We start from the raw sequence: 21,763 nt of genomic DNA on the forward strand, positions 1-21,763 counted from the left end.
AAACAAAGGAGACATTTTCTTGCATGACTTCTAGAAAATGAGTTTTTGACTCTAGACAAACCACATATGTATTGTTTTAATGGACATCAAGAAATTCTTAACTTAGTGCCCGTAAAAAGAAAACAGTTAAAGCTTCTATATAGCAAATACTGAACTGCATTTTGCATATAACACATACAAGTTTTTTAGATACCCATATTACATACCATTTAAAAGAGGTCCTGTGATTGAGTGCTGTAGGGAAAGGAATTTTATCCATTGTTTCTAATACTACTTCAAACGGGATCATTTGAAACCTTGATTAAAAATGTATACTGTTATGTCAGGTCAGATATTAGGGAACAGGAATGTGCTTTTTAAGACCCATTATACAATTTTTGTTATTTGAGAAACAGAAAGTAAGAAACAAAATAACACATAGGTTTTAAAAACATAAAGCTTGCAGCACCACCCATCTTTAAATTTCTTCTATCAAAAGGTTATATAAAGAAATAAAATTATCAAATGGAAGAGCACATGGAGGCATACACCAGCATTGTAAAAATCAATTTAAGAAGTGCAACTGCAGTTGTCTTTCCTGGGTTTTTAATTATGTGTTTGTTTGCCATGGTGGCCTAATTTAGTCAAGAAGATGAGCCAACATTAAAAGCTGGTAGGAGAGGTAAGTAATCCCCAGGGTGGGCTGCTTGTGCTCAAGAGTTTAAAAGCTACATAGACAGAGGCAGAAGCCAAGGCACATTTGAGAAGGGGGTCTGCATGACAAACAGTGAAAGGCGAGCAAATCAAATTTTTCACAATTAGTTGAACAACAACTGTGACAGGTTTAGCGCTTAGCATTTTCATTTGTGTGCTCAAATTTGGTTATCTGTCCTCTTTTATGCAAATGCGATGTGACAGGAGAAGCTGGGAGCACTGGAGCAGGCCAATCATTCACAACAGGGGCTAGGGCTGAGTGGCTGAGAGGCCCGGATTAAATGGACTGAATGCTGATGGATAAATGACATGAACCACGCTGAAAGCCTCATGAACTGATTTAAAACTTCTAAGGGAGGATGCCAAGAATATAATTATGCTTTATGCCCCGGCCTAAACTGTCAAAAATAAAAAGATAAGATAAAAGAAGAATATAAATTGTACCAAATGAATATTATCAGCATTCATAATTTAACTAAACCCAACATGTTTATCCTACACTGGAAAATAGATAAGATTGGAAAGCTGTGTTCTTCTACCACAGGCCTTAGGACTGAAGCAAAGTTTAAAAATTTACAAGTGAAGCACAATGGAAAGGAATTCCAGGCATCCAGCCTTCTTAATGGGGTTCCATCTCTAGGAGGGCAAGCATCCCCTCTACAAACTTGGTATAGCCCGTTCATCTTTAAATGTATCTTGACTCCATGGTACTAAGGTGATTTTGCAAAGAGGGCAGGTTCAGGCTGGCATCTCCTTTACATATAGTGCCTTGGGAGCACACCCACCAGCCCCGAGTGGGCTCTGAGGGACCATTTTTATGAATTTGTTGAGTGTCTGTCCTCAGTCCCACCCAGCACTAATATTCTATAATTCCATCAGGTTGAAAAAGTTGAAAAAGAGTAGAGCTTGTTATCTTGTTTGCTTCACCTAGATCTTATGATTTTACTGTCTCTCCGAGTCCTTAATAGGATGCTTTAAAACACTAAATTTCTTAGATAGCAGCTGCCTGTCTGAAAACAGGAATCTCAACTATTCTCTTTGGTTCTTTTCAACATGACTGCAATTTCTCTATTATATTATTAATATCACTACACATATACACACACAACGTTTTGAGAAGACATCAATGATTTTAGACAAAAAGACAGGAAAAGTCCACATGTATGTGCCTTATAAGTAAGTAACATAGACATAAAGGGGGAATGTAATCTTAAGTTCTTTTTAGAGAAAGGGAGGATTCCAAACAGTACAATACAATATGAAGGGAGGCAGAAAGTAAAGATGGTAGCAAAGTCAAACCATGTTTGAATGAGTTGTGTAATGCCTATATTCAATAAAATAAGTACATAAATGTTAAATAAAATATAATTTTCCTCAATAGTTGATGCTATTAGCTGACAGAAGTTTTTTCATTCTAGAAGAATCTTTGACATAATTTGTTAGTCCATCTCTTAAAATTGATCATTGTTTGCCACAGTATTAGCCACCATAAACAATGTCACAAAATTCAGAAAATGTTAATTGGTACACATATATGTTTAAAGGAACATCAAAATCAAAATACTAATACCTTGTGCAATGTGCTAATATGTACAAAGTAATTAAATGTGTCTTGCATTTAAGACATCTGAATATTACAAATAAAAGGGCAAACCACTTTTAAAATTTTTTATAGAAGTAAAAATATATACACAGAAAAGTGCACAAATCATAAGTGTGTCTAGTGGTGACATTTCATAGTAAACACACTGTGTAACCACCATCCAGATCAAGAAAGGGAGTGTCCCCAGTAGAGCAGAAGTCCCTGCCATGTCCTTTCTCAGTCACTGGCTCCTCTAAATGTAACCACTTCTCTAAATTCCATCAGTGCAGCTTGGTTTTGCCTGCTTTTGAAATTCACACAAATCAAATTACATAAAAATATTTTCTTTGTGTTTGTCTTCTTTTGTGTGTGAGTGTTGGGGGTGTGGGGTGTCTGACTTTACTCAGTATATGTTTGTGGCATTTATCCGTATTCCTGTGTAAGCAGCAGTTTATTCTTTTGCTTTGCATGACATTCCATTGTATTTACAGAATATTCTACCATTGGTGAACACCTAGGTTATTTTCAGTTTAGGGCTATTACAAATGCTGCCATGGACATTCTTGTACATTTACTTTGGTGCTCATGTATTTTCATTTCTACAGAGTATAGACCTAGGAGTGGGATTCCTGGGTCTTTGGATGTACAAATATATTTTAATATGAATTTATAGCATTAGTGGATTCTCCATAGCAGTTTTCTAAAATGGAACCCAGCACTCTATATAGTAAAGAAACACACCGTACCCTGTGAAATTTTCTTTAAGGTTACAAAAAGAAAAAACCAGCAAGAAAAAGAAAATTGGCCAAAACTAAATATACACATGACACGCACAACTCAAATTTAGAAAATAATGCGCCTAAATCAAAACCTAAATGTTAGTTTCTCCTAGCCCTGCCCCAACTGTGTATGTTTCACTGTGAAAGGATAGGAGGGGTAGTTTTGCCGGTCAACTCTGATGCAATCTGCTTAAGGAGTTCATTAATTGTACTGTAAAATGATGATCTTGTTGAGGGGCCTCTCAAAAAGTGCTATGAGGCTAAAACTAGATATATCTGCCTACAAAGTCTAGTCTTATGTGGCAGACATAGCACCCAATCTATAGCATTCAGAACATGGATCACATTTTTATTCCTCTAACACGTCTGATTTTATCTTTTTGGGACAACAAAAGGTTTGTTGCAGCAAAAGGTTTGTCTTAATCTGTAAATGTGCTTTTCCAGTAGGTTAAATGGGCAGAGTGCTCACCGTTCAGCCTCTTATCTATGCTTACCCAAGAGAGGGCCCAGACTACTCGAGAAGCCTAATCAGTCTGCTCTGCTGCCATGATGGGAACACGCAGTTTAAGATGCAAATCCGATTGCTAACTTTATCTGCTGGGCATGCTAACACATGGCGACAGCTCCAAGTATCAGCGATGAAACCCTCCAGACAACGGTGAAGTCTATGTCAGGGAAATTTGCAGTTGGGTTCACCTTGCTCTGCCCAGCAGTTTTCCGTTTTCTTTTTCCTCCTTCTTTTTTCTTTTTCTTTCCTTTCCTTCCTTTCCTTCCTTTCCTTCCTTTCTTTCCTTTCTTTCCTTTCCTTCCTTTTCTTTCTTTCTTTCTTTCTTTCTTTCTTTCTTTCTTTCTTTCTTTCTTTCTTTCTTTCTTTCTTTCTCTGTCTTCCTTTCTTTCTTGTCATTTCACTGATTTTATTATTCTGAGTTTGGGGAAGGCAAAAATCAAAAATGGTTGTTAAAGGAGACAAAATCTGTCATAAGTATGTAAACACAAGAAATATTTACAGTTAACATTGCAAAATCATACAACGAACAACAATGATTATTAGAAATGTAACCTTTTTTAAAAAAAAGCAAAGACTCAAGTTAGCCAGATCTGGTGGTACATGCCTGTAGTCCTAGCTACTCAGGAGGCTGAGGTGGGAGGATCACTTGAGCCTAGGAGGTTGAGGCTGCAGTGAGCCATGTTTGTGCCACTGTACTCAGCCTGGGCCACAGAGCAAGACTCTGTCTCAAAATAAATAAACTAATTAAATAAAGGTAAGAACTGTTTTCAAAAACTATTTAAGAATATATGAAAAACCACCAACAGTTAACAGATTATTTTGGTGACAAAGGGAAACCTCTACTAATATGGGAAGAGAATAATTTAGTTATTTTTATTAAAAAAACCAAAAATCTAATTTTACTTCTTTTGTTCATTATTCATATAGTTACTTGTAGTAAAGTATTAATATAACTTCATATGTATGTATTTAGTCATACATGGATATATAAATACAGATAGGCAACAGCTTTAAAGTTTTTTGGCTATAGTTTCAAAATAAAATTAACTTAATATGATAAATAAAATAATGTATACATTAATTATAGTATTACCTTCTTGATAAGCTATAACTGTTTAATTAACAAATCATGTGTCATCTGCTATACATATTCATATTTGTAATTATTTTACCTTGTATAATCAACCATTCATATTACCTTTTTTCCTTTTTTTAACTGCATGAGTCTATGAAGTCTATGTATGTAGTTTTTTTTAAGTATGAGTCTGGGAAGTCTATATATGAGTAAATGAATTTGACAAAACTATGTATGAGTATATGAGTAGTCAAAACTAATATATGATGATAAGACTCAGAGCAGTGGATGCTTCTTTTCCCCAGCAGTTTTCAACAGCTCATAAGGAGGAGTTGGAATCTGCATCTCATCCCTTCCCAAAGGCCTCAGGCCTGAGAATTCTACTTCTCTCCAGAAACCAAGATGGTTTTTTCCCTTAATTGTTTTTGTTTTTTTTCTTAATTGTGTCTTAGGTTTTGGCTTTTCATGCATATTAATAGTGAAGTCTTCACTCACTAGTACCCAATCAACTTGTCCTCCACAGGTTCCACATCACTTTTCTTCGAGGGACAGACTCCTCTTGTTGACCTCCGTCTCAATGTTCACTCATGACACTTCACTGTCCTTCTCCAGCATAGACACTCTTTCCATCACTACCTCCCTGGAGAAGCTAGGTCCTCTTCTGGGAAGTCACTCCTTCCCAAAACCTCACACGAATTTTCTGAGGAGCAGCCCCAGTGCCCCCTTCTCAGCCAACACACCCACCTCCATTCTCTCTGAGCATCCAGTTTTGGTCAGCACAGTTCTGCTCTCCCCCTTCCAAGCTGTTCCCAAGGTTATCATCCAGGGATATGTAAGTTTCCATCTGAAATGCATCATTCCTCCGTTCCTAGGCAGTCAAATCTCATTTTCAGGCCCACATCATCTGATTAATTTCTTAAACATCAGAATAATCATTAACAATGATACATCAGTTTTCTAGACTCCATCTTAACCAAAACAACACACAAAAAAATTACAAACAACTTCTGGGAAGAAATTCTTTTGCCAGTAGCACCAAAATGCTTAAACTATTCTCTCAAGGATAATTTTTACTCATTCTTAACACTCAGCTCAGGTGTCACCTCCTCTGTGGAGCCTGCAGCAAATTCCTTGAGAGAGAGTTAGTCATTTCATTTTCTGGGCTTCACAAGATCATTGTAGCATTTAACACATTGTATTATAATTACCTGCTAGGAAGTCTGCCTTTCCCACTGGGCCATGAACTCCACAAGAGCGAGAACTGTGTCTTATTCATCTTTCAATCCTCCATTTCAATTCAATTCAGCAAATATTCAACACCATGCACTGTGTCAATTTCAAAGTTAGTACTTAATAAATATTTCAGGGGAGAATGAAAGAGTGAAGGAAGATAAGTTTACATTATCTTAAAAATTCTTTCAAAAATGTTATGGCAGAAACTTCCTTTTTTATTTCTACTTCCAAGGAAAAAGTGTTATCCCAAAATCCATACTCAGATAGGGACCCTCAAGATTTGTTTTTCCAGTTTGTTTTATGTTTATAAATTTAAATTTAAGTGATAAATATCTTGAATTATATGGCATAGTACAAGTGACCTTGGAGGCAATCTCATCCAAGGAGACAGCTAATATATGGCACTCGTGGTCTGCTCTCCACCTCCTGCATCCATAGCGGACAGCACTAATGGATCATGGTGTACTTCCTTATTAAGCCCATACTCAGCCTAGAATTCTCAACTCAGCACTTAACAAGCTGCTTTCTGGAGTTGGTAGTCAAGATGAATCCTGCTTGACATCTTTGATCTAGTTTATTCTCTCTTATTGCATATAAGCAGAGTGAGGTCCAGAAAGGTTAAATAAATATGCTTAGATTCCAAAGCTAATTATTAGAGCCTGAACTAGACCCAGGTCACCTAAGCCTCTTTCTACCAGAATACACTTTAACTTTATAGCTATAGGATTGAATGCTTCATAGAAAATGTTAGTTGTGGTCATCACGTTATATGTATATATGTATATATTTATGTATATACAATGATGAAAAAACCGACATTTTTACACTTATACATATGTATGTGTATATATATGAACCAAACCAATATTTTCTATGAATTGTTTATTCCTATTAATCAGCTATAGAATATGTGTGTTATATAATATATAACATAGCCACATAACATTTGTGTGTGTTATATATTACATTACATATTATAATACCTATGTTTTTCAGTAAAAAGTGAGGTAGCTCTAAAAGTGTGCCATAAAAAACAGTAAAACCCAAGAAAATACAATGAAAAACAAGCATTGGTCAATTTAACTCCTTGGTATTTTTCTTATAGCTTCTTAGCATATGCAAGACCTATTTGGAAAAAAAATAGCTGTGGAAATTAGAATTTAAGGCTGATCATGTATATTATTTTAGTCAAGGGTTATGGAGTTAGTAACATATACTAATTTTCACTGTATAAATTCAGCTCATCCTCCTCCATGTGATGATACTGCCACCAATACAAGGGGGAATCAAGGAGGATCCCGGAACTGTCTTAATGTTACTGTTTAGGCAACTCCAATGCTAGAAGTATCTCTCTTTATCACACACAAATGTGTAAAAGAATGTATGTTAGAGAAAACAAGAAATATATTAAGAAGTGAGTACAAGCCATTGTTTTCTTTTTCAGAGCATGAGTTTAAAATCCTCCAAAGGGATAGAGTTGTTTCTTCCAAGTGGGTCAGCAGGGGTATGAGAAAGAAACAGAAAAAGTTGAAATAAATAAAATCTCAGATTCTGTAGCCTCTTTTTCTTTGCATGGCAAACTGCAAGATACTCTCGAAGAATCAACACCCAGGATACCTCATTACCAGAGACAGAGAAGCAAATGAGAAAGGAGGTAAAGAATAAGCAGCCCCACAGCCTGAGAATAGATAAAAGAAGACAAGCAGAGGTCTTGGACATGGAATCACACAAAGGTTAGCCATTTGAGGATAAGAAATGAAATAAACTATTAGCAAATAACAATGGTAGCCTTTGGAGGGGAAAAGAAGTCTGATTTCTGTGGACCAAGAAAAAATAGTTGTAACTGACTTCTGGTTGATATTTGGGCTACATGTGTCCATTTGTATCACTGCCTGATTTACAGGTGTAGCAGACTTATGACAGTGGCCCAGTAGACGTGCCTCTTCAGAGACCAGGGGTACTAGAGCAATCCTAGTTTGCCAACAATCCCTGGGAGAAATGGTGATGGCAGTTCTGGTAGTTATTTGCCTACTGTCTCTCAGACCCAGTCCAACCCTTCCATATTCAACTCTGTAAATGCCACAACTAGGTGTCTGAAAACTGTATTTCCCGCACTAACTTGACAACTGGCTTTCAGTCAGATTCCACCAGTGGGAAGCACTATTGAGAGGCTGCAAAGTGGGGAAGAAAGAGGCTGCTCCAGTGGGAGCATCTTCCATCTCTTTTGTGCATCCCTCCAGCATCTTTTATCACCTTTAGAACCAGGTGTGTGTGGTCCCCGCAGAAGTCGAGGCACCATCACTGAGTCGGTCACTCTTCCATGACAGCTGTCTGTTCCCTTCAATTCTTAGCCCTTGAGGAAGCAGCAACCCCTCTCCTTAACTTCTAAGCTGTTGTAACTAACATTGCATTAACCATTTTTGTAAAATGTTACATGAGTTTGTAATTGGGAGACAAGAAAGCAACACAACTACATGCTTTGCTGTATGTGCACGAACTGAATAAAAGATGCACAGTAACCAATCACTGACAGACTTTGAAAGAAGAAACATGACTGTTCAGGGATCAAGACGCAGGTCTCTTATTTACACAGTGATTTGCAGATTAAAGAGCTAATGATGAAGTTTGTACTTTATATAATTAACCATAGTTGATATACTATGGTAACTGATTTTTAATCATGGAGGACTGGTGTTATTTACGAAAACTGTGGTAACTGCAATTCGTGCACATGAGAAGTGTCTACAGCAAGGATCTCCCATAGTTATTTGTTAAGTCTCAACTCTTTGGGGGTTCATAACTTTATCCCTTTTGAATTATAACTCATCTGCTTCAATAAATGTACCTCCAAACAGACTTGACTGGTCTTTTTTCTTTTAGAAACAAATTCATGGTGAAGTTATATGAGTAATAAAAGCAATCTGTTCCCTTCTATTCTTTTTCCTCATGCTATTTACACACTTCTTGGTGTTCACAGACTAGATATGTGAGTCATGCTGCATCATGCCCATTGGCCCATGGGCACTGTGGGCTGTGCTACTCAGCTGCCTTCTGTGTAAGTACATACAAAGATTAGATGAAAGTGGGCACCTCATGCATATGGATTACAGTTGTTTCAAACCTCATTTGCCATTCTTCAAAATTTCCTGCCTTAGAATTCTGCATCCATGGCCTTTGCCAGTTGACATTGCTTTATGAGAGTAGGCAGAGTGTATGTGGCTTGGCTGATGGACTATGGGTGGATGTGACATGTGCCAGACTGAGGCCTCGTGAGATATGACATGTGTCTAGTCATCCTCTCAGTCTACAACTACATGCAGGAAAAGAAAATGCCCAAGACTCTGCTGCTCCTCCTGCCTGAGCCCCAATGTGAACACACATGGGACAGAAGTAAAGCAAGCCCCATAGCCTTGGAGCAAATCTACTCAGTTGCCCCCTGGGTAGATCAGCTGAATTGCAGTTAACCTGCAGATGTGCAGAATGAAAGCTTATTGTAAGCTACTGAGTTGTTGAATGTTTCATTACGCTTTTTTTTTTTTGGCAATAGCTGATGAATACAAGGCAACAGTATGCGTGAAGCTAATTAGAAAATCCCCCCAAAAGTTATACTGAAGAATGCAAAGACTTTCCAGCTGGTAGAGAGAGGAAATGCAGTAAAGACACAGACAAAGCTGAGGTGCTAAGGAAAAAGAGACAGAGTGGTTGCTTTTCACCTGGAATAAATTTGGAGTTCCCAGCCTTTTTTGCTTGCAGCAGCCTGAATTCTCTGAAACATTAAAGGGCTCACTGTCTCTATTCCACAGCCTTCATGCCTGTGAAGGCTGGATCTCCAGAGTATATAGAAGTAGTTAGAGTGGAAATGGAGAAATGTTGAGACTTTCCACAGGAGTCGCTATATCTAAATCTAACCAGGCCTGAAGGTAAATTCAATTCACCTTTTCAAACGAGGCCCTGAGAGTGGATGATGGAACTATGCAGCATCCACTTTCATTAGAACTGTCTGGGCCTTTCCTTTTCACCAAGACATAGAGCTCATAGGAGAAGGTTAGCCTTTTATGAAAATTACTAATCCATTGAATTATTACCATCTCTTAAGTAAATCTCTAACCTACATAATCTCATTTGATTTTTCTCAACAGCTCAGTGAAAAAGGTGCTATTTTTAGCTGCATTTTACATGTGAGGAGACTAAAATATATATCCTAAGTCATTTGCTTAAGGCCACACAGTTAGTAAACCCAGATGCTTAACATCTCTACTCTAACCATATTATGCTACTTGTTTTTAGGAAGTAGTAGTAGAAACCAACTCCTGCCCTAGAAAGATTTTCATTATCCTAGGCAAGAAGATACAGTCCTTGAAATAAACAAACAATTCAGAGCAAAGAAAAAAATACTTTTTTTTGTACTTTACTTATAGCAAACATGGACAAAATGCATTTCTTCCATGCATCAGGTGTTTTTATTCTCTGCTGGGCTTTGTTATCTCATCTTTCTCCCCTGGGATTCTTTCTCTCCCCAGTACTCCTTTCTATACCTTTAGTATTCACCATTTCCCTTCTCCCAATCCCTCAAAAAATCCAGAGCAGCTTAATTCATTTATTTTACAAATATTATGGGTGCTTATTATGGGCAAGTCATTTTAATTTTGTAATGGACAATTATAACATTTCAGTTGTGTTAGTATTTCTGGGGATTGGTTGCCAATGGCAATCAGCACACTCCAGTACTTGATACCTGCCCCAGTTCCAGTCAAAAGAACTTTCTCTCAAAACTGACTTAAAAACACAGTCCAGTTAGTTCCATGCATTTCTGTCAGCCATATCACTCTTGAGCAGTCCTTGAATGGTCAGGCCTTGAGCACCACATTCTTGCACACTCTCATTACTGTTTTTGCAACCTCTTTTCTCCATCCCTTCCCATGGTGCATCCTGAAACCTCTGTCCATTACAAACAAATTCCTTTACATTTTTAACCTCTTCCTTTCCCCTGTCTCTTTTGTTTCAGTCTATAAAACATATTCATGAAGTTCCCTCAGTCTTTGGTAGCCACCATTCCAAAAAGAAATAAACACTCCTTTACCTAGCAAAGTCTAAGCTACCATACTAAATTTTGCCTTCTCTCCACTGTTCATGTTGAGTTCCCTACATTCAGTCTCCACTTAACTTTCCAGTTTCTCTTCATTCTATGTCAGCCTGTCTTCTCCCATGAAACTGCATATGGATTTATGAGTTGCTAGATCCTCTCCATCTTGATCTTATTTGACTTCTTACTTGATCAAGCTCTGGCTTGTGAACTTCTCTCTTTTCTTGGCTTTTGTGACACCACCTCACTTAGCTCTTCTTTTCTTCTAGCAATTTTTTCATCTGCTTCATGTGTACCTTCTCCTCTAGGTCTTGTAAATATTGGGGGTTCATCAGGATTCTATCCTTAGCCTTCCCTCTTCACGTGCTGCATGTGCTCTCTGAGGAATCTCTTTCATATATATGGTTCTCACACCTATGTCTGCAGCCTAAATGTCTCTTCTGTGCTTCAGATAGCAGATATCTGCCTACAGGATATTTCCACTTTGATATTCCACAAGGTCAAAATGTCAAAAACAAATTCAACTCCTTCTCTTGTCCTATAAACCTGTTCCGAACCCGACATGTTCAATCTCAGTGTATCACACAGCCATCAACTTTGTTGCTCAGCCCAGAGGCTTGGAGTCTCCTAACTGTCCCTTTTATGCCCAATGTTCTCCATGCTTCCAATTTATCCTCCTCACCATTGTGAAAGAGATAATTAAAAACTGCAAATCTAATCATTTTACTATTCCCCATCCTCATCTCTGTCCTTCTCGTGTCCCAGCCTCTTTCTCTCAATTTTTCAGACATTTCAGTGGCTCCCCAGCACCTCACAATGAAGTTCAAAGTTCTTACCATGCTCTGAACTTTGTTATTCAGACTCCTATCCTAATTTCTCCTATTTTCCTTAAAATCCTTTGCATTCTAATCACTTCATGATCCTTGCCACTCTTCTGAGTACTTATTTTTATGAATTGATAGTCAGGGAACTTTAAAAATATAAGATATTAGGAAAGAGAGTGGATAAAGCAGAAAAGAAGAATTATGGAGGGATGGCAAGATGTTTGTCTACCCACTAGCTGCAGAAGTTTAGGTAGAAAATAGGAGCTGTGTTCAAAAGACCGTATCTGTCAGCCATATCATGCTTGAGCTCTGAACAGATGCTGTACACTGGGTCACAGCAACAAAGACTGACAGAGTTGGGATGGGTCATTGACTTCTTCAGACCACAGCACAGCTCTGGTGCCCCGAAGTTATAGGGTAGAGGTAGGGGGATAATGGGGGCTGAGTAACCCCAGCACAGCAGTGCCTTCAAAGAGGCCACTGTGATTGGACTGAAGACTATGGTGAAGGTTCCTGATGAGTTTGGAATGGAAGAACATAAGGGGAGTAATTGAGACCAGATATTCTAGAGGATTACCAGGTATAACTGGGAAAGATGGCGAAAGAGGGGTGATATTCAGGAGTTATGCAGGTGGGGACTAGGCAGCAAATTACATGTCTACTGGGTTGCAAGGAAAACTGAAGACATCTGATGGGGACTCCCTTAATTCCACTGCCAAACCTAAAAGCAGAATGAACTTTTTTTCCCCTCACCTTGATTGTTTCTACTCCTGTCTAAGGGCAGTACCTATAATTGTGCTTCAGATTTTTTCTCATCTGATCTTTTTGGCTGCCTTAAACTATCATTATTGCTCACTCTGTCTTCTTATTGAGACTCCTTTCTGTAGAGATTTAAACATAATTCCCTGGCTTCCCTTTATCCTCCCTGACTTGCAAACTACAATCCTATCTCTCTTCCACCCTTAAAAAATCTTCTGAAAAAACTTGCCTATACTCTCTCTCTATGTCTTACCTTCTTTTGACTCCCATATTCTTCACTAAAAAGCAAGCAGGCAGAGGGATGTTCCAAGATGGCCTAATAGGAACAGCTCCAGTCTACAGCTCCCAGCCTGAGTGAAACAGAAGACGGGTGATTTCTGCATTTCCAACTGAGGTACTGGGTTCATCTCACTGGGGATTGTCAGACAGTGGCTGCAGCCCACAGAGCAGGGCAGAGCATCGTGTCACCTGGCAAGTGCAGGGGGTCAGGTAATTCCCTTTCCTAGCCAAGGGAAGCCATGACAGACAGTACCTGGAAAATTGGGACACTCCCACCCTAATACTGTGCTTTTCCAACGGTCTTAGCAAACAGCACATCAGGAGATTATATCCCGCGCCTGGCTCAGAGGCTGGGAAGCTCGAACTGGGTGGAGCCCACTGTAGCTCAAGGAGGCCTGCCTGCATCTGTAGACTCCACCTCTGGGGGCAGGGCATAGCTGAACAAAAGGCAGCAGAAACTTCTGCAGACTTAAACATCCCTGTCTGACAGCTTTGAAGAGAGTAGTGGTTCTCCCAGCATAGAATTCGAGATCTGAGAATGGGCAGACTGCCTCCTCAAGTGGGTCCCTGACCCCCGAGTAGCCTGACTTGAAGACACCTCCCAGTAGGGGCCGACTGACACCACATACAGAGGGGTGCCCCTCTGAGAAGAAGCTTCCAAAGGAAGGATCAGACAGCAACATTTGCCGTTCTGCAACATTTGCTATTCTGCAGCCTCTGCTGGTGATACCCAGGCAAACAGGGTCTGGAGTGGACCTCCAGCAAACTCCAACAGACCTGCAGCTGAGGGTCTGTTAGAAGGAAAACTAACAAACGGAAAGGACACCCACACCAAAACCCCATCTGTACATCACCATCATCAAAGACCAAAGGTAGATAAAACCACAAAGATGGGGAGAAACCAGAACAGAAAAGCTGAAAATTCTAAAAATCAGAGTGCCTCTTCTCCTCCAAAGGAATGCAGCTCCTTGCCAGCAACAGAACAAAGCTGGATGGAGAATGATTTTGACGAGTTGAGAGAAAAAGGCTTTAGATGATTGGAAATAACAAACTTCTCCAAGCTAAAGGAGGATGTTTGAACCCATTGCAAATAAGCTAAAAACCTTGAAAAAAGATTAGAAGAATGACTAACTAGAATAAACAGTGTAGAGAAGACCTTAAATGACCTGATGGAGCCAAAAACCATGGCACGAGAACTACATGATGCATGCACAAGCTCCAGTACCTGATTTGATCAAGAGGGAGAAAGAGTGTCAGTGATTGAAGATCAAATGAATGAAATGAAGCAAGAAAAGTTCAGAGAAAAAAGAGTAAAAAGAAATGAACAAAGCCTCCAAGAAATATGGGACTATGCAAAAAGACCAAATCTACATCTGATTGGTGTACCTGAAAGTGATGGGGAGAATGGAACCAAGTTGGAAAACACTCTTCAGGATATTATCCAGGAGAACTTCCCCAACCTAGCAAGGCAGGCCAACATTCAAATGCAGGAAATATAGAGAACGCCACAAAGATACTCCTCGAGAAGAGCAACTCCAAGACACATAATTGTTAGATTCACCAAAGTTGAAATGAAGGAAAAAATGTTAAGGGCAGCCAGAGAGAAAGGTCGGGTTACCCACAAAGGGAAGCCCATCAGACTAACAGCTGATCTCTTGGCAGAAACTCTACAAGACAAAAGAGAGAGGGGGCCAATATTCATCATTCTTAAAGAAAAGAATTTTCAACCCAGAATTTCATATCCTGCCAAACTAAGCTTCATAAGTGAAGGAGAAATAAAACCCTTTACAGACAAGCAAATGCTGAGAGATTTTGTCACCACCAGGCCTGCCCTAAAAGGGCTCCTGAAGGAAGCACTAAATATGGAAAGGAATAATCGGTACCAGGTACTGCAAAAACATGCCAAATCGTAAAGACCATCAATGTTAGGAAGAAACTGCATCAACTAAGGAGCAAAATAACCAGCTAACATCATAATGACAGGATCAATTCACACATAACAATATTAACCTTAAATGTAAATGGGCTAAATGCTCCAATTAGAAGACACAGACTGGCAAATTAGATAAAGAGTCAAGATCCATCAGTGTGCTGTATTCAGGAGACCCATCTCACGTGCAGAGACACACATAGGCTCACAATAAAGGGATGGAGAAAGATCTACCAAGCAAATGGAAAACAACAACAAAAAAAACAGGTGTTGTAATCCTAGTCTCTGATAAAACAGACTTTAAACCAACAAAGATCAAAAGAGACAAAGAAGGCCATTACATAATGGTAAAGGTATTAATTCAACAAGAAGAGCTAACTATCCTAAATATATATGCACCCAATACAAGAGCACCCAGATTCATAAAGAAAGTCCTTAGAGACTTACAAAAAGACTTAGACTCCCACACAATAATAATAGGAGATTTTAACACCCCACTGTCAACATTAGACAGATCAATGAGAGAGAAAGTTAACAAGGATATCCAGAACTTGAACTCAGCTCTGCACCAAGCAGACCTAATAGACATCTACAGAACACTCCACCCCAAACCAACAGAATATATATTCTTCTTAGCACCACATCACACTTATTCCAAAATTGACCACATAGTTGGAAATAAAGCACTCTTCAGCAAATGTAAAAGAACAGAAATTATAACAAACTGTCTCTCAGACCACAGTGCAATCAAATTAGAACTCAGGATTAAGAAACTCACTCAAAACCACTCAACTACATGGAAACTGGACAACCTGTGCCTGAATGACTACTGGGTACATAACGAAATGAAGGCAGAAATAAAGATGTTCTTTGAAACCAATGAGAACAAAGACACAACATACCAGAATCTGTGGGACACATTTAAAGCAGTGTGTAGAGGGAAATTTATAGCACTAAATGCCCACAAGAGAAAGCAGGAAAGATCTAAAAGGGACAACCTAACATCACAATTAAAAGAACTAGAGAAGCAAGAGCAAACACATTCAAAAGCTAGCAAAGGCAAGAAATAACTAAGATCAGATCAGAACTGAAGGAAATAGAGACAAAAAAAACCCTTCAAAAAAAATCAAAGAATCCAGGAGCTGGTTTTTTGAAATGATCAAGACAAATAAAGAAGAAAAGAGAGAAGAATCAAATAGACACGATAAAAAATTATAAAGGGGATATCACCACCAATCCCACAGAAATACAAACTACCATCAGAGAATACTATAAACACCTCTATGCAAATAAACTAGAAAATCTGGAAGAAATGGGTAAATTCCTGGACACATACAGCATCCCAAGACTAAACCAGGAAGAAGCTGAATCCCTGAATAGACTAATAACAGGCTCTGAAATTGAGGCAATAATTAATAGCCTACCAACCAAAAAAAGTCCAGGACCAGACAGATTCACAGCCGAATTCTACCAGAGGTACAAAGAGGAGCTGGTACCATTCCTTCTGAAACTATTCCAATCAATAGAAAAAGAGGTAATCCTCCCTAACTCATTTTATGAAACTGGCATCATCCTGATACCAAAGCCTGGCAGAGACACAACAAAAAAAGAGAATTTTAGACCAATATCCCTAATAAACATCGATGCAAAAATCCTCAATAAAATACTGGCAAACTGAATCCAGCAGCACATCAAAAAGTTTACCCACCATGATCAAGTTGGCTTCATCCCTGGGATGCAAGGCTGGTTCAACATATGCAAATCAATAAACGTAATCCATCATGTAAACAGTCAAAGACAAAAACCACATGATTATCTCAATAGATGCAGAAAAGGCCTTCGACAAAATTCAACAGCGCTTCATGCTAAAAACTCTCAATAAACTAGGTATTGATAGGATGTATCTCAAAATAATAAGAGCTATTTATGACAAAATCACAGCCAATATCATACTGAATGGGCAAAAACTAGAAGCATTCCCTTTGAAAACTAGCACAAGACAGGGATGCCCTCTCTTCCTATTCAGCATAGTGTTGGAAGTTCTGGCCAGGGCAATCAGGCAGGAGAAAGAAATAAAGTGTATTCAATTAGGAAAAGAGGAAGTCAAATTGTCCCTGTTTGCAGATGACATGATTGTATATCTAGAAAACCCCATCATCTCAGCCCAAAATCTCCTTAAGCTGATAAGCAACTTCAGCAAAGTCTCAGGATACAAAATCAACGTGCAAAAATCACAAGCATTCCTCTACACCAATAACAGACAGAGAGCCAAACCATGAGTGAACTCCCATTCACAATTGCTTCAAAGACAATAAAATACCTAGGAATCCAACTTACAAGGGATGTGAAGGACCTCTTCAAGGAGAACTACAAACCACTGCTCAACAAAATAAAAGAGAACACAAACAAATGGAAGAACATTCCGTACTCATGGATAGGAAGAATCAATATCATGAAAATGGCCATACTGCCCAAGGTAATTTATAGATTCAATACCATCCCCATCAAGCTACCAATGACTTTCTTCACAGAATTGGAAAAAACTACCTTAAAGTTCATATGGAACCAAAAAAGAGCCCGCATTGCCAAGACAATCCTAAGCTAAAAGAACAAAGCTGGAGGCATCATGCTACCTGACTTCAAACTGTACTACAAGGCTACAGTAACCAAAACAGCATAGTACTGCTACCAAAACAGAGATATAGACCAATGGAACAGAACAGAGCCCTCAGAAATAATACCACACATCTATAACCATTTGACAAACCTGACAAAAACAAGACATGGGGAAATGATTCCCTATTTAATAAATGGTGATGGGAAAACTGGCTAGCCATATGTAGAAAGATAAAACTGGATCCCTTCCTTAACACCTTATACAAAAATTAACTCAAGATGGATTAAAGACTTAAATGTTAGACCTAAAACCATAAAAACCCTAGAAGAAAACCTAGGCAATACCATTCAGGACATAGGCATGGGCAAGGACTTCATGACTAAAACACCAAAAACAATGGTAACAAAAGCCAAAATAGACAAATGGGATCTAATTAAACTAAAGAGCTTCTGCACAGCAAAAGAAACTACCATCAGAGTGAATGGGCAACCTACAGAATGGGAGAAAATTTTTACAATCTACCCATCTGACAAAGGGCTAATATCCAGAATCTACAAAGAACTCAAACAAATTTACAAGAAAAAAACAAACAACCCCATCAACAAGTGGGCGAAGGATATGAACAGACACTTCTCAAAAGAAGACACTTATGCAGCCAACAGATACATGAAAAAATGTTCATCATCACTGGCCGTCAGATAAATACAAATCAAAACAACAATGAGATATCATCTCACACCAGTTAGAATGGCGATCACTAAAGTCAGGAAACAACAGGTGCTGGAGAGGATGTAGAGAAATAGGAACACTTTTACCCTGTTGGTGGGACTGTAAACTAGTTCACCCATTGTGGAAGACAGTGTGGCGATTCCTCAATGATCTAGAACTAGAAATACTGTTTGACCCAGCCATCCCATTACTGGGTATATACCCACAGGATTATAAATCATGCTGCTATAAAGACACATGCACACATATGTTTATTGTGGCACTATACACAATAGCAAAGACTTGGAACCAACCCAAATGTCCATCAATGATAGACTGGGTTAAGAAAATGTGGCACATATACACCATGGAATACTATGCAGGCCATAAAAAAGAATGAGTTCATGTCCTTTGTAGGGACATGGATGAAGCTGGAAACCATCATTCTGAGCAAACTATCGCAAAGACAGAAACCAAACACTGCATGTTCTTACTCATAGGTGGGAATTGAACAATGAGAGCACTTAGACACAGGGTGGGGAACATCACACACCAGGGCCTGTCGTGGGGTGGGGGAAAGGGGGAGGGATAGCTTTAGGAGATATACCTAGTGTAAATGACAAGTTAACGGGTGCAGCACACCAACATGGCACATGTATACATATGTAACAAACCTGCACATTGTGCACATGTACCCTAGAACTTAAAGTATAATAATAATAATCATCATCATCATCATAAAGCAAGCAGGCAAAACAAAACAAAACAACCACCTTCCAGGGTTACCGATGGCTTCCTTATCCTAAAATCCAAGGTATATTTTGCATTTCATTTATCTTACTTTGCAATCCTTGACATTGTTTATCATTCCCTCATTCCTAAAGCCATTTTATTTTTTTACTTTGGCCTCTTTAACTCCCTTTCCTGTTTTTTTCCTACCTCTTTGGCTGCCCCTTCTACTTCTCCTTTGCAGAATTAGCCTATATTACCTAGATTAAATGGAGAGCTGCTCATTCCATATTTGATCTCTAGAGAGTCCAATTCTTAGCTATCAGTTAAATTTAGATTTCCATATCAGTAATTCTCAAGTTTTATGTCTTTGCACTGCAGCCACGCTGGCCTTTCAGCTCTTCAAATGCACCATATTTGGTCCCCCTATATTTTTGCACAAACTGTTCATTGTATCAAGAATATGCTCCCCCCTAGTAAACTCTTGTTCAGTTTTCAGATCTCAACTGAACTTCTTATGAGAAGCCTTTTCTCACATCATCCTAGGTCAGGTTCATTTGCCTTGCACTCCCATAACACTGTCTCTTTCCTTCAGAGAATTTAATTTACAGTTACGAGTTTGTTCTGTCTCCTCCCATTTCGGACGATTTCAACCCTCCTGATCTATGTTAAAGGCAGAGAGAGCAAAGCAAACATTAGTTGTTTTCATTGTCATCCACCTTTTTGAGGTAGATGAGATCTGCCATTTCTCAGTCTAGAGTCTCTTTCAGTTAGCAATACTGGTGGAAGAATAAAAGAAGCGACATGCATATGGTACTTACTGGCACAGGTTGCAGTGAAACCATTGGGAGAAATGATTCTGCGGTGCCTCCAGAAACTCTCAGGTGAACGAACTCAATTTATTCCTTTTCTATACCTCCAATACTTGCTTTCCCAAGTTCATTCTTAATAGGCAGCACACATCCCTCCAGGGCATTTCTGCATGTCCAATATGTTGCTAGTTAGCTGTTATTCTGCCTTTGATTACTTTTTTCTCTTTTCCAAAGTAAACTTTTTGAGACATTTTAAATTCACAAAGATGTAAGAAATAACACAAAGAGATCCCATGTGTCCTTTTCCAAATATCCCCCAATGGTGTTGTCATGCAAAACTGTAGTACGATATTACATCCAAAATACTGACAGTGATACAGTCAAGATACAGAATGTTTCCATCACCATAAGGATCCCTCATGTCGCCCTTCTACCATCCCACCTACTTCCTTCCCACCCCCACCACCTTCATAACACCTAGCAACCACGACTCTGTTTCTCACTTCTATAATTTATTTCTGTATGTTTATCTTTTTTTGTTTGGGGGTTTTTGCTTTTTTTAGACAGGGTCTCACTGTGTCGCCCAGGATGGAGTACAGTGGTGCGATCATGGCTCAGTGCAAACTCTGCTTCCTGGACTCAAGCGGTCCTTCTACCTCAGCCTCCCAAGTAGCTGGGATCACAGGCACATTCCACCACACCCAGCTGGTTTTTGTATTTTTTTGGTAGAGGTGGTGTAAGGAACATGGAAGTGCTTTGGTCAAGGACAGGCTGAAGTAAACATCCAGAGTGACTCAGCGAGTCTAGAGTGCAGGTGTATAATTCCACTTGTTATCATAGCCACATAGACATAACGTAGAGAAGTTCACCACCATAGCCATAACATAGGGAAGGTTCATCAGTTGGCTCTATGCCACTATTGCCTGTAAAATATATAATTGCCCTGTTGACACTGTGCAGGCACACTGGCACCCAGAGAAAGACAGCCAAAGCTGTCCATCTTTGCAGACAGACAGAGGGGAGCCAGGAAACAGCTCGGCCCGCTTGTGCCCAAAGAGAGTTTAGCTGCTGAGCCCGAAGGCAAGGGAGAGCTGGCCGCACAGCTGTGTGTGGGGGCCACCTGACTAAGCAGCCGAGACAGGGCGGAGAGAGCTGTTTATGAGAGCTGCTGCTGCACAAGATCATCTTTCACCTGCCTATGGTTCCCCAAGGGTTCTTTCTGCTCATCTACCCACTCCCTTGAACCTCAGCATGGGCTGGAAGCTGACCCTAGGCATGACATTTGGCATACTCATGAACCTGACAGACAGGGTTTCACTGTGTTGCTCCGGCTGGTCTTGAACTCCTATACTCAAGCAGTCCGCCCACCTCGGCCTCCTGAAGTGCTGGGATTATAGGCACGAGCCACTGCGCCTGACCTGTATGTGTATCTTTTATCCTGGAACCTTACTGAGCTCATTTATTTTATATATAAGATTTTGTATGTAGACAATGTTATCTGCAAATAGGGAGTTTTAATGTTTTAACTCTTCCTTTCCAATCTCTATTTTTTCTTTTTGCTTTTTATCACATTAGCTACAATTTCCAGCACTATGTTAATTAACAGTAGTAAAAGCAGACATCTCTGCCTTGTTTTCCTATCAGAGGGAAGTAATTCAGTCATTCATCATTAATGAACATGATCTGTAGCTTTTTTTGTAGGTGCTTTTTATCAAGTTGAAGTAGTTACCCTCTAATTTCTAATTTCCTAAAAAGTTTTATCATTTCTGTATCACAAACACTGAATTTTGTCAAGTGCTTCTTCTCTGATTGATACAATCATGTGATTTACTTTTATTCAGCCTGATAATACAGTAGTCAATTCTAAAATATTAAACCAGATTTGTATCTCTGGAATAACCTTCATTTGGTCTTTAAAAAGTATTGCTAAATTCTACTTGCTAATATTTTGCTAAGGATTTTCACACCTATATTCATAAGGATATTGGCCTGTAGTTTCTACCGTTGTGCTGTCTCTGGTTTTGGTAACAGAATAATTCTAGCTTCATAAAATGAAATATTCTCTCCTTTTCTATTTTCTGGAAGAGACTGTAGAGAATTAGTGTTAATTCTTCTTTAAATATTTGGTAGAATTCTCCAGTAATTCTTCCAT

At 39.0% G+C, this 21,763-nt stretch overlaps 1 long non-coding RNA gene across 1 annotated transcript; it reads right to left on the reverse strand.

Annotated features, from left to right (window-relative positions):
* Positions 1-3,226: 3,226 nt before the first annotated feature.
* LOC129049690 (uncharacterized) lies at positions 3,227-20,004 on the reverse strand. Its single transcript, XR_008512944.2, has 5 exons — positions 19,621-20,004; positions 12,790-12,886; positions 5,846-5,963; positions 5,382-5,505; positions 3,227-3,976 (listed from the first exon to the last, which is right to left on the reverse strand). It is a non-coding gene; the product is annotated as an uncharacterized LOC129049690 (long non-coding RNA).
* Positions 20,005-21,763: the final 1,759 nt, after the last annotated feature.

Source organism: Pongo abelii, chromosome 14 (assembly GCF_028885655.2).
Source record: "Pongo abelii isolate AG06213 chromosome 14, NHGRI_mPonAbe1-v2.0_pri, whole genome shotgun sequence".
Lineage (NCBI taxonomy): Eukaryota > Metazoa > Chordata > Mammalia > Primates > Hominidae > Pongo > Pongo abelii.